Genomic DNA, 12,263 nt, shown 5'->3' with positions numbered 1-12,263 from the left:
TCACCTCTGGCTACTTTGTCTCAGTCTTGTTGAAGACCAGAATAATGCTATTTTATGGTTATTTACTGGTCTGGAAGTGAGCATCTCTTGAGCCTGAGCAGCTGGGCTTCATGACAGTTTGGCTTCCTAGACCTAGCTGAGAACTAAAGTTTAGAATGACAGATGTCAGAAGAGTCTGATTTTTTCTGAAAAATGCAAATAGAGGTACGGACAAAGAGAAAGACACCCTTTTCATTATGTTCTTATAGTTGATCTTAATAAAGATCAATTAATTTTGTTAATGAGCATCCCAACCTAAAGGTTTTTTCATTGGTGTTTTTTTTTTTTTTTTTTTTTAAATCAGATCACTATCTTTTATATAGACATACAGAAGGAGGGAGCTGATTTATTTTTTCCCAGAAACATTCAAAATAAATGTGCTTAGTTGCTGGGTCGTTTCTGACTCTTTGGCACCCCATGGGCTGTAGCTTGCCAGACTCCTCTGTCCATGGGGATTCTCCAGGCGAGAATACTGGAGTGGGTTGCCATGCCCTCCTCCAGGGTATCTTTCCATCCCAGGGATCAGACCCAGGGCTCCTGCACTGCGGGCAGATGTTTTTTACCATCTGAGCCACCAGCGAAGCCCATGAATACTGGAGGGGATAGCCTATTCGTTCTCCAGGGGATCTTCCCAACCTAGGAAACAAGCCAGCGTCTCCTGCATTGCAGGCAGTTTCTTTACCAGCTGAACTACCAGGGAAGCCCTTAAGATGAATAATAGAATGAATTCTACTGTATATACCTTTGCTTGTTTAAATTGTAGATGCATTGTAGGAGAGGAAGTACAGGTTAGCTAGAGAAAAGGGGGAATGAGATTTTTTTTTTTCATCTATAATTCTTTAGCAGGTAATTCTGCTTTAGTTTCACTGAGTCTTGTTTATGCATTCAGCATAGTAAATCTTCTAAAAAGCCTGTGTAGCTTAATCTCTGCCCTCACTACAGATGCCTGAGGATATAAGTATCCACTCTGCCACTTGATACTTCTTAGAGACTGACCTGGTGCTGAGAAATCCTTTCCAACGTGTCCTCAGTTAAACTCCCATGATTCCTGGATATTGCCATTTTCAAGACACAGGGCAAGTGCATCTGCCTAGATTACCTCTCTGCCCTGGGAATTTTAAGTCACCATGTAAGGGAAAGAGAACTCAGCACAGTGGTAACTCTCAGAATGAAAATTTTCCCCTTGCATGCTAATGTTTTTAGAGTAATCATTGTCACTGAAAATAGACTTCCTCTTTCCCCTCTCATACTGGAAAATCTTAGGTAATTATGAATAAAGCTTTCTTCGCTTTTCCCCTCCTCCCTGAGTGAATGCTTTGCCCCTCACTGTGGGGACTGTGGCTATTCTTTCTGTGTTTGGCTTTAACATGAGAACTGAGACATACGTTAAGAAAATTTTTATCTCAAGTCATAACATTAGTCAGAGGATTTTCTCTTCTTGGAGGTGACGGGTGGATAAGTAAGGAAAAATGAAAGTTTAGGGGAAAGCATAAGATAAATTACTAACAAGAAAAGAGGACAGGGCTTTCCCTGGTGGTCCAGTGGCTAAGACTCCATGCTCTCGATGCAGAGGACCTGGGTTCCATCCCTGGTCAGGGAACCAGATCTCACGTGCTGCAGCTAGACCCAGTACAGCCAAATAAATATTTTTTTAAAAAAGAAAGAAAAGAGGACAGGAGATTAAAATATTAGCTGTTATTTTTTTTTTTTTTTTCAGGTCACTCCTGAAGGAGTCCTTCCTTCATATCCAAAAAGAATCTAATTTTGCATTTAGTTTTTTTACAGTTTGGTAAGCTCAGCCTAGGACTTATTTTCAGTAGTAAATAAGCTGGGGCTTATTTTTAGTAATGTTGATTAGCTGTGTGTTCCATGGGAAAGTTATTTAACCTCTTTAAGCCTTGTTTTATTTGGCAAGGAGGAAAATAGGTCAGAGTTAAATAATAATAGAATTGTGTAATGTTATATGGATAATATGTTCAGGGCCTGGCACATAGTAAGTTCCCAATTGTATAGTAACATTTTTTTTTATTATTATTAATCACTATTACTAATGTTGCTTTTAGTTTTTTAGTAATGAATTCACTCAAAAAGTGTTTCTTGACCACCTATCAAATACCAGGCACTCTTTAGGAAGGGACATATTAATGAGCAAAACAGACAAAAGTCTTGCCTTGTTTATAGAGTGGGCTGCTGCTGCTAAGTCACTTCAGTCGTGTCCAACTCTGTGCAACCCCATAGAAGGCAGCCCACCAGGCTCCCCCATCCGAGCCAGACATAAATACAAATGCATACCATATAGAATATCAGGGAATACTAAGCATGAGCATTTTGTCAGAAAAAGGAAATTGGAGGCATAGTGAGTTAGTAATTGAAGACAGAGTAGTCAGAAAAGACATCAGGATAAAATTACTTCTTGAGTAAAAAACATGAAAAAGGAATACGCTCATACCATAAAGTTACATGGGGGCAGAGTGTTTCCAGTAGAGGGGAAATACCACAAAGCCCCTAGAGCGTTTTTTTCGGAGTGATTCAAAGAGAATGAGAACATCATGTACAGCTTCTTCATGCATTACCAATAAACGTTTGCCCAGGTACCCAAGTGAATGATACAGATAAGAACTTTGGAAGTTCAGAGAATGGCAAAGTACATCTAGACTAAAACAGGTAGAGAAGACTTCATGAAGGAAGGTGGTGATCTGGATCTCGGAGGCGAGGAGGAATTTGGATAGTTGGTAAAAGGGTACAAACCTTCAGTTACAAGATAAATAAAATCTGAGGATCTAATATATAATGTGGTGACTGTAGTTGACAATGCTGTATTGTATAATTAAAATGTGCTAAGAAAGTACAACTTAAATGTTCTCGCCAAAAAAAACCCAAGAACCTAAACGTCACGTGATGGCAGTGGTAATTAACTTGATGGGGGAAATGCTTTCACAGTATCTAGGTCAAATCATCATATTGTATACTTTATATATTTTAGTTTTATTTGTCATTCATACCTCAATGAAGCTTAAAAAAAAAACTCCAAAGTAAAAATTCTAGTTAAAATTATTTTTATACAGTTCACAGTCATACAGCCTCACATCATCAGCCATAAAACAAATAAAACAGTAAGGAATGATATACCAGTGGACTGAAATAAATGAGAAATAGCATGAGGTGGAATAAAATTAGGATGTTGGCTTTGCAGGCAGGGGTGCACTAGGAAAAAGGAACAGGCAGACAACTTTTCACAGAGTTGGCAAGTCATGGATGGGAAGATGGCAAGATCAGTGAGGTCAATTTTTGTAAAACTCTAAGGGCAGTCTAAAGATTATTACCTGCTCTCATATAAATATTGAGGAACAGCTGAAGCAGATAAGTAACATGGTAAATTCAGGTCTTTAGTGATATTATTAAAAGTCTAGAAGAGTAGGGAGATGCAGGAAATGGTTGGAGTCACTGAGGAGTGAGGTTGAAAACATGGATTATGGTAAGAGATAAGACAGAAAAGGAAAGATAGGTTTGATATATTTTAAAGAAAAATGATTTAACTGCTTAATTGCACACAAGAGATTAAGAAGAAATGTTTTCAAGTTTTAAATTGACCAATGAAGTATGGCCATTATAGGAAATAGGGTACCCAAAGGTGACGTATGGCTTCCCTAAGTCCATGTCACTAGTAACTGGCAGAACCCAGACTGGCTCCATGTCTCCATCTTGACAGCTCCTGCCTCTGCCCCCTGTGCCTTCTGTAGGAAATATTAGTGATTTGTATTTTGCCAGATCGTTTGTGGAGAACAGAGTTAGAATGTTTGGATTTGCCTATTCGTATTCTTATACCACTTTTTCTAATTAATGTGGACATTTTTATTTACTCTCACATGAAACAGATCTAAGTTGCTTAGAAAGGGTCAAAGAAGCATTGGTAAAACTAGAAGAGGTTCATCGTATATGCTTAGATTCTCCCACCTGTGGTGATTATGGTTTCCTGATTTAAAACATCTTTCTGTCTTTTCAGTAGTTTGAGATGGAACAGTTATTTCTATCATTGTGCCTTTTTTCTGTTTATTTTTCTAAAGAAAAATGCCTTTTGTCATCCTAAATATAAATCACCACCCATATTTTTATTTTTATTTTTTTTTCACCCATATTTTTTAAATGAACACTTCAGACGTCCCTTCCTTTTAGATCAGTCTTATAAACTGAAATTCATTGTCATTGTCTGACAGATGTGATCAATTTATCCTTTGAACCATAAGACTTTAAACAAAAAAAAAGACCCTAGAGATCATGCAGTGCAGTGCTCTTCAAACTGCACCCTTCAAACTATTATTTTGCTACCCATCTGTTATTAAATATGTTATTATTTTTAATAAAATGAAACTTTCTAACAAAGGAGCAGAAATGTACTTAAAAGAGAAAATTTTAGTTTTCTATTCACAATAGTGCTACACATCTTTCTGTATACATTCCTTTACTTTCTCCATTATACATGCACATTATAGTACAAGTCATGACTGAACCATATGAAAGCGAAATCTTCATTATCTGTGGTGTCTTGTCTTATACTTGTCCAATGCCCAGTTTGCTCTCGTAGTCTCTATGTCCCAAGAGAGTGAATTCTGGAAGACATGGGTTTCTGCTGAGAACTTTGGCAGTCCCTGAATTCACAAATAGCACTGTAACACTTTGGCCATCAGTGCCTGTCCACGATGACACGTACTGTGAGTTTGGAACGAGTCAGCCATGCTAAAATAGACTGCACCCTATGAAAGTTATTTTCACCATTCTTGTATTTCAGTTTCCCTATCAAAAGGTGAAGTATCAGCTGCCTCTATTGATCTCATAGGATATTTTAAGCATAAATGAAAGAGTCTGGTGAAAACGCTTTGTATTCTGAAAGTTGCAATGCAACTAAAGACAATGGAAATGTTTACCTGTCTTTACAGATGTTAATCTCACCAAACCTTCTCCTCAGAGTGTGAAATTAATTTGTAATCTTGGCTTTTTTCATGTTGAAAGGATGGAGAGAACAAGTAACAGGTTTCTGAGAATCTGAGATCACATAATTAACATCGTGTATGTCTATAATGTGTCCTCCAGGTGGCACTGATGGTAAAAAGCCCCGCCTGCCAATCCTGGAGACATAAGGGATGTGGGTTTGATCCTTGGGTTGGGAAGATCCCCTGGAATAGTAAATGGCAACCCACTCCAGTATTCTTGCCTGGAGAATCCCATGGACAGAGGAACCGGGTGGGCTACAGTCCCTACGGTCACAAAGAGTCAGATACAACTGAAGCAACTTAGCATGCACTCATGTAATTTTCAACCAAGAACACATACAGTCCTTTGAATGTTAGTGGTGGAGTTGAGGGGACTTAAAAATGCAAAACAAAAACAACCAACCAACCAAGAAAATACCTTAACCATCTTTTCCAGATCTTTAATCCCTCTCACATGCACATGTACACACACATCTTTCCTTAAATTTTTCTGGCCATGTTGCTTCTTTCTTCTTTGAGAACAGTGCACGTGTTAAGCAGGAATGTCTACCACTTTCTTTTCCACTCACACCCACAAATCCAGCTTGTCCACATCTCTCTGCTCATTCTTACCACTCTTAATTTCCTTTTTCCATGAATTTATCATTTCCTAATTGTTCCCTCTGATTCTTTTTTTCCACTCCCCCTCCCCCACCCCCCACTGGTCAATTTAAAGTACTTTAGTGTGCTCTTTCTTAAATGCAGATATAAGTATGTATTGTTGTTGTTGTTTAAACTCTTTGCGATCCCCATGGACTGTAGCCCGCCAGGCTCCTCTGTCCATATTCTTTTCCAGGCAAGAGTACTGGAGTGGGTTGCCATTTCCTTCTCCAAGATATCTTCCTGATCCAGGGATCAAACTCACATCTGCATTGGCAGGCAGATTCATTACCTCTGAGCCACCAGGGAAGCCCATAAGTATGTATACTCCTTCTTACTACCCTTTGATAGATGTCTGTTGGCAAACTTTGTTAAAGCACCCATGCCCCTCCCTACACACCTGCCTTTCAAAGTTGTTAGAATTAAAATGAAGTTCATTTGGTAAGTGCAGAAATGGATACAATGTGAGGACTTGTAGGGCCACCACCTACCTAACCCCTTTTCAGCCAGTGTGGCTCTGAACAGCTCTGTGAACTCTTGCTATTTAAAGAACTCAGCTTGGAAAACCACTGGCCTATAAGAAGTAGATCAAACTCTGTGTTTGACATTCCTTATCTGGCTCTTGATTGCTCTTCAGCCTCCTGTCACCATATTGACTGTCTCTCAGATTGTGTGGTATAATTATTCCTAACTATAGGTCTTAAATATAACATTATATTTCGCACATTCAAGTCCTTATGCTTGTTGTTCCTCTCCTTGTTAACTGTTCTTTTCCCTTAAAGCCTCAGCTCAGATTTCTTATCAGCACATCCTCATGTTTGTGGCATTTCTTGTCCCTCAGACATCACACTTAATATAGTCCCGTGTGCCTGTCTTCTCTGAAATCCTTAGGACAAAGGCTGTCTTATCTTCCATGCCTACCATTTTATACAGTGTTTGGTTACATAGTAGGCACTTAATCAGAAGAAAGAATTCACTTTGTGATCATATCTTCTATTATTTGTTGTTCTCTCTGGCTCCTTCAAATAGATACACCTGCCCATTAAGTGGGAATGGGGCAGAGGAGGAACTGGGAGGGTGTCTACAATTTACAGTGTCTAGACTTGGTAATTTTGTATACAGAGTTACATTATTTCAGAACTTGAACCTCAGAGATACTCAACTGTAACTGTTGTTGTTGAGTTACTCAGTCCTGGGGCAACTCAGTCCTGGTCTAACTCTTGTCATTCGGTGGATGGTAGCCCACCAGGCTCCTCTGTCCGTGTGATTTCCCAGGCAAGAATACTAGAGAGGGTTGCTCTTTCCTTCTGCAGGGAATCTTCCTGACCCAAGGATTGAACCTGCATTTCCTGCACTACAGGTGGATTCTTTACCACTGAGTCACCTGGGAAGCCCAATTGTAACTATCTCTTGCATAAGTAACATTTGATGGTTATGTATTTTTTCTCTAAAGCGCGTGCTGCTGCTGCTAAGTTGCTTCAGTCCTGTCTGAGTCTGTGCGACCCCATAAACAGCAGACCACCAGGCTCTGCCATCCCTGGGATTCTCCAGGCAAGAACCCTGGAGTGGGTTGCCATTTCCTTCTCCAATGCATAAAAGTGAAAAGTGAAAGTGAAGTCGCTTAGTCATGTCTGACTCTTCGAGACCCCATGGACTGTAGCCCACCAGGCTCCTCCATCCATGGGATTTTCCAGGCAAGAGTACTGGAGTGGGGTGCCATTGCCTTCTCTAAAAGTGCGTGCTAAGTTACTTCAATCATGTCTGACTCTTTGTGACCCTATGGACTGTAGCTCTCCAGGCTCCTCTGTCCAAGGGATTCTCCAGGCAAAAATTCTGGAGGAGGTTGCCATTCCCTTCTCTAGGGGATTTTCCCGCCCCAGGGATGAAACCCATGTCTCGTATGTCTCCTGTATTGACAAGTGGGTTCTTTACCACCCACACCACCTGGGAAGTATCCCTAAAGTATACTACCCTAAGTAAATTGATTACAATTGGGATTTGTTGGCTATTTTGGGAGACATTAAGGATATTCTGATTATAGGAGTACTCATTAACACAAATGATTCACCATAGGAAGAGAAATTTAAAAGCTATTATGAATAATATATGCTGTCTATTGGGTGATAGTTTTAATGAATAAACACACTCAAGACCTTGCTTGATGAGACATAAACACAGGAAATGTCTTGAAAATTCCAGAAAGTTTAGTTGATGATGGATTTTCTGACCCAGCAGATTTTTATTTTGTTCTGTTTTTCACCGTCAGGGGAGAGGAGGCAGGTTGGTCAGTGTACTTTTGAATGTAGGCTTTTGTGGGAGCCATGTGTTTGGCAGAGATATCCAGGTGCCTTGTGATGATATGAGGACATCGCTGGGAATGTATGCAAGCTTGCAGGGATAAATCAATATTCTGGATCTCTAGAGAGCATTTCAGGAAAGACCTCTGAGCTCTAGGTTCCCTAACCAAACAGTGACATGTTTATTAAAATTCATAGCTTCAGAGGAGGGTAAATAAACTTTCCACATCAAATGCACAATTGAATACTTGGGCATTTTAAATGTATTTTATTTAGAACAACAACAGAAAAATGTATAGCCTTTTAATATATATTTACTGAAAGTATAAAACCAGATGGTCTCAAAAAGATTTTTTTCCCTTACTTAATTTTATACATTTTTAAAGTGGAAAGTAGTTAATTTAAAATGTGTTAGTTCAGGTGTACAGCAAAGTGATTCAGTTATATACACACGAATATATTCCTCTCTCAGATTCTTTTCCATTATAGGTTATTAAAAGATACTGAGTATAGTTCCCTGTGCTGTATAGTAGGTCCTTGCTGTTTATCTGTTTTCTATATAGTAGTGTATATCTGTTAATTCCAGATTTCTAATTTACCCTCTCACTCCCCCCCTTTGGTAAGCATGTTTCTTTTCTGTGTCTGTGTATCTGTGTCTGTTTTGTAAGTACATTTGTATCATTTTTGTCAGTCTTACAATGTATGACATTGGTATTTCTCTTTCTGACTCACTTCACTTAGTATGGTAATCTCCAGGTCCATCCATGTTGCTGCAAATGGCATTATTTCACTCTTTTGTATAGGTGAGTAATATTCCATTGCATGTATGTACCACATCTTCTTTATTCATTCTTCTGTTGATGGACATTTAGGTTGTTTCTGCGTCTTGGCTATGGTAAGTAGTGCTGCAGTGAAAATTGGGGTCCATGTATCTTTTCAAATGAGCGTTTTCTCTGGATATATCCTGAGGAGTGGGGTTCCTGCATCATATGTGTGTACGCGCTCAGTCGTGTCTGACTCTTTGCAACCCCATGGATTGTAGCCTGCCAGGCTCCTCTGCCCATGGAATTTTTTAGGCAAGAATACTGGAGTGGGGTGCCGTTTCCTACTCCAGGGGATCTTTTCAACTCAGGGGTTGAACCCATGTCTCTCGCATCTCCTGCATTGGCGGGTGGATTCTCTACCACTAGTGCCACCTGGGAAGCCCTGCTGGATCATATGGGAATTATTTTCAGCTTTTTACGGAGTCCCCATACTGTTCTCCATATGGCTGCACAATTTACGTTCCCACCAGCAATGTAGGAGAGGTCCCTTTTCCCCGACACCCTCTCCAGCATGTATTATGGATATTTGTAGACTTTTCAGTGATGGCCATTCTGACTGGTGTGAGGTGATACCTCATTGAATTGGGCCAGTGATGAACCATGAACTTAAGGGTATATTAGAAGGTAGGCTTGAACATGTAGAAGCAATTGTCTCACTTTTGGAACTGTGGTTACTTTTGCCATTTGAAAAGACCCTGATGTTGGGAAAGATTGAAGGCAGGAGGAGAAGGGGACGATAGAGGATGAGATGGTTAGATGGCATCACCGACTCAATGGACATGAGTTTGGGTAAACTCTAGGAGTTGGTGATGGACGCGGAGGCCTGGCGTGCTGTGGTTCATGGGGTCGCAGAGTCAGACATGACTGAGCAACTGAACTGAACTTGCCTTTACTTAGGGCTTCCCAACCCCTTAGAGGGTGGCTCAGATGGTAAAGAATCCACCTACAATGCAGGTTTCCCAGGTGGAACTACTGGTAAAGAATCCACCTGCCAAAGTAGGAGACATAAGAGACATGGGTTTGCCCCTTGGGTCAGAAAGGGCCCCTGGAAGAGGACATAGCAATCCATTCCAGTATTCTTACCTGGAGAATCCCTTGGACAGAGGAGCCTGATGAGCCACAGTCCTTGGGGTTGCAAAGAGTTGGACAGGACTGAAGCAATTTAGCACAGGGAGAGAGAAAAAATGCTTTCCTGTTGGATCTGCAGATAATGTACTTCACATCTTTGACCCATTGGTAGACTGTTTTTCCATTAAACTAGTTTATCAGCAATAGCAGATAATACTCTTGATGACAGTATAAACCTGGGACTGTGTGGTTTATATCCTATTAGAATACAAAGGTCACAAGATATGATATGCACAACTGACATTGATATGAAAAACTGAATTTGTTTTCAGAGGACATTCGGGGGGAAATGTAAGCTTTAGATTTCCACTGTTACTTCTCTAAGCCTCAGTTCAATAATTATTTCTATTTTGAAATTTTCTTGTAGAGTTTTGTTTTGTGAATGTAGTAAAAGATACATTAATTTAAAAAATCCTGCTACATCTCTGCTTGTTATATGTTTATTCAACCTTTGTCTAATTACCTTCTCATTTAAATCTCATTTCCTCCCTCCAGCTTGTTAAACCGTTTTTCATTTTCCTCCCTTTCTGAGAACACTGCTTCCTGCTGTTCAGGAGTTCAGAGACCATGTGTCATATATATATATACACATACTCATGCATGTATATACACACACAGACAGACACACTCATGTCATACTTTTCATCAAAATAAGAAAGAAGTTTGACTTTACCATGGTACTTATGTTTTATGTTCAAGGTCTAAGGTTTATGTACATGAGACAATTATGACTTTGAAAGTGAAAGGAAAGCGATAGTTTCTCAGTTGTGTACGACTCTTTGTGAGCCCATGGACTGTAGCCCACCTGGCTCCTCTGCCCATGGAATTCTCCAAGCAAGAATACTGGTGTGGGTTGCTGTTCCTTTCTCCAGCAGATCTTCCTGACCCAGGGATTGAACCCACGTCTCCTGCATTGCAGGCAGTTTCTTTACCGCCTGAGCCAGCAGGGATGCTATTATGACTTGAGACACTCGATAATACTCTGATTACAAATCTTTGTAGTTGAATCCTTCTACCCCAGAAAAATGAGAAGAATTAAATTCTTCTTTAAATTCAAGTATTTATCTTTGTAGTTGAATCCTTCTACCCCAGAAAAATGAGAAGAATTAAATTCTTCTTTAAATTCAAGTATTTAGCTAAATCATTTAAATACTTTTAAATTAAGAGTTTAACTTTGAAACATTCCATTTGATATATTTTTATTTATTTTCATTAATTTTTATTGGAATATAGTTGCTTTACAGTGTCACATTAGCTTCTGTTGTACAGCAAAGTGAATCAGCTGTATGTATACATATATCTCCTCTTTTTAGATCGCCTTCCCATTTGGGTCACCACAGAGCACTGAATGAAGTTCCCTGTGCTGTACAGTAGGTTCTCATTAGTTATCTATTTTTTACATAGTAGTGGGTATATGCCAATCTTGATCTCCCAGTTCATTCCCTTTTCTCCCCCCTTGGTATCCGTAAGTTTGTCCTTTACATCCGTGTCTTTGGTTCTGCTTTGAAAATAAGTTCATTTGTATCATTTTCCTAGATTCCACATATAAGCAATATTTTTTTCTCTGACTCCCTTCACTCTATATGACAGTCTCTAGGTCCATCCATGTCTCTGCAGATGGTACTATTTCATTCCTTTTTATGGCTGAGTAATATCCCATTGTATGTACCACTGATATATTTTAAAAGTTAGATGAATTGCCTTTAAAGGCAAAATTATCTCTTCCTCAAAAAAGGCACCATTTTCCCTTCAAATATGTAATTGAGAAGAACTGCTTTCCTGTTGAAGTGGTTCATATTTACATATCTTATTTGTGCTATTTAATATAAAGTATTTCCTAAAAATTTTATGGAAAGTCTAAGACTGTATTTCCATTCATTGATAGTAATCAACACAATATATATTGAGGCAAAAAGTGTTGTTTTTTTAAAGTGGTAAATTGTGAGTGCATTTGGTGCAATGCTTATTTTTATTCCCATTGCAGTGCTCAGTAGCTTTTAGTAAATTTTAAAACCATCAGTTGATAATATTTAAACCAGGAACGTTTTATGTGGGGGTATTTCTTCTTTGTGAGCTTTTTAAAGAAAAACTTCATTTCACTGAGAGGGTTTCAAGGCTACTTATTATGAATTATTAAAGCAAACTGTATAAAGCAATAAAAAGTCACCTCCAAGTTGGGACTAGAGTTGAATCCCTCCCAGGACATCTTCATCCAGAATCTATGGGTTACTATCTCCTGTCCTCCAGATTTGTGTGACCAGAGAAATTAACTGTATATTTTAGGAGATAGCAACCACTCCCATCTTCTCTCTTCTTTGACTTCTTGTAAACATAGATATATGTCCAAG

The 12,263-nt window shown here is 39.1% G+C and overlaps 1 protein-coding gene across 4 annotated transcripts in view; it reads left to right on the top strand.

Annotated features, from left to right (window-relative positions):
• TET2 (tet methylcytosine dioxygenase 2) overlaps positions 1 to 12,263 on the top strand; it is a 143,919-nt gene that overhangs the window by 44,783 nt on the left and 86,873 nt on the right. The window lies entirely within an intron of this gene.

This window comes from Bos indicus, chromosome 6, assembly GCF_029378745.1.
Source record: "Bos indicus isolate NIAB-ARS_2022 breed Sahiwal x Tharparkar chromosome 6, NIAB-ARS_B.indTharparkar_mat_pri_1.0, whole genome shotgun sequence".
Lineage (NCBI taxonomy): Eukaryota > Metazoa > Chordata > Mammalia > Artiodactyla > Bovidae > Bos > Bos indicus.
The sequence above is the reverse complement of the archived record's forward strand: the minus strand, read 5'-3'. Positions and strand labels throughout refer to the sequence as shown.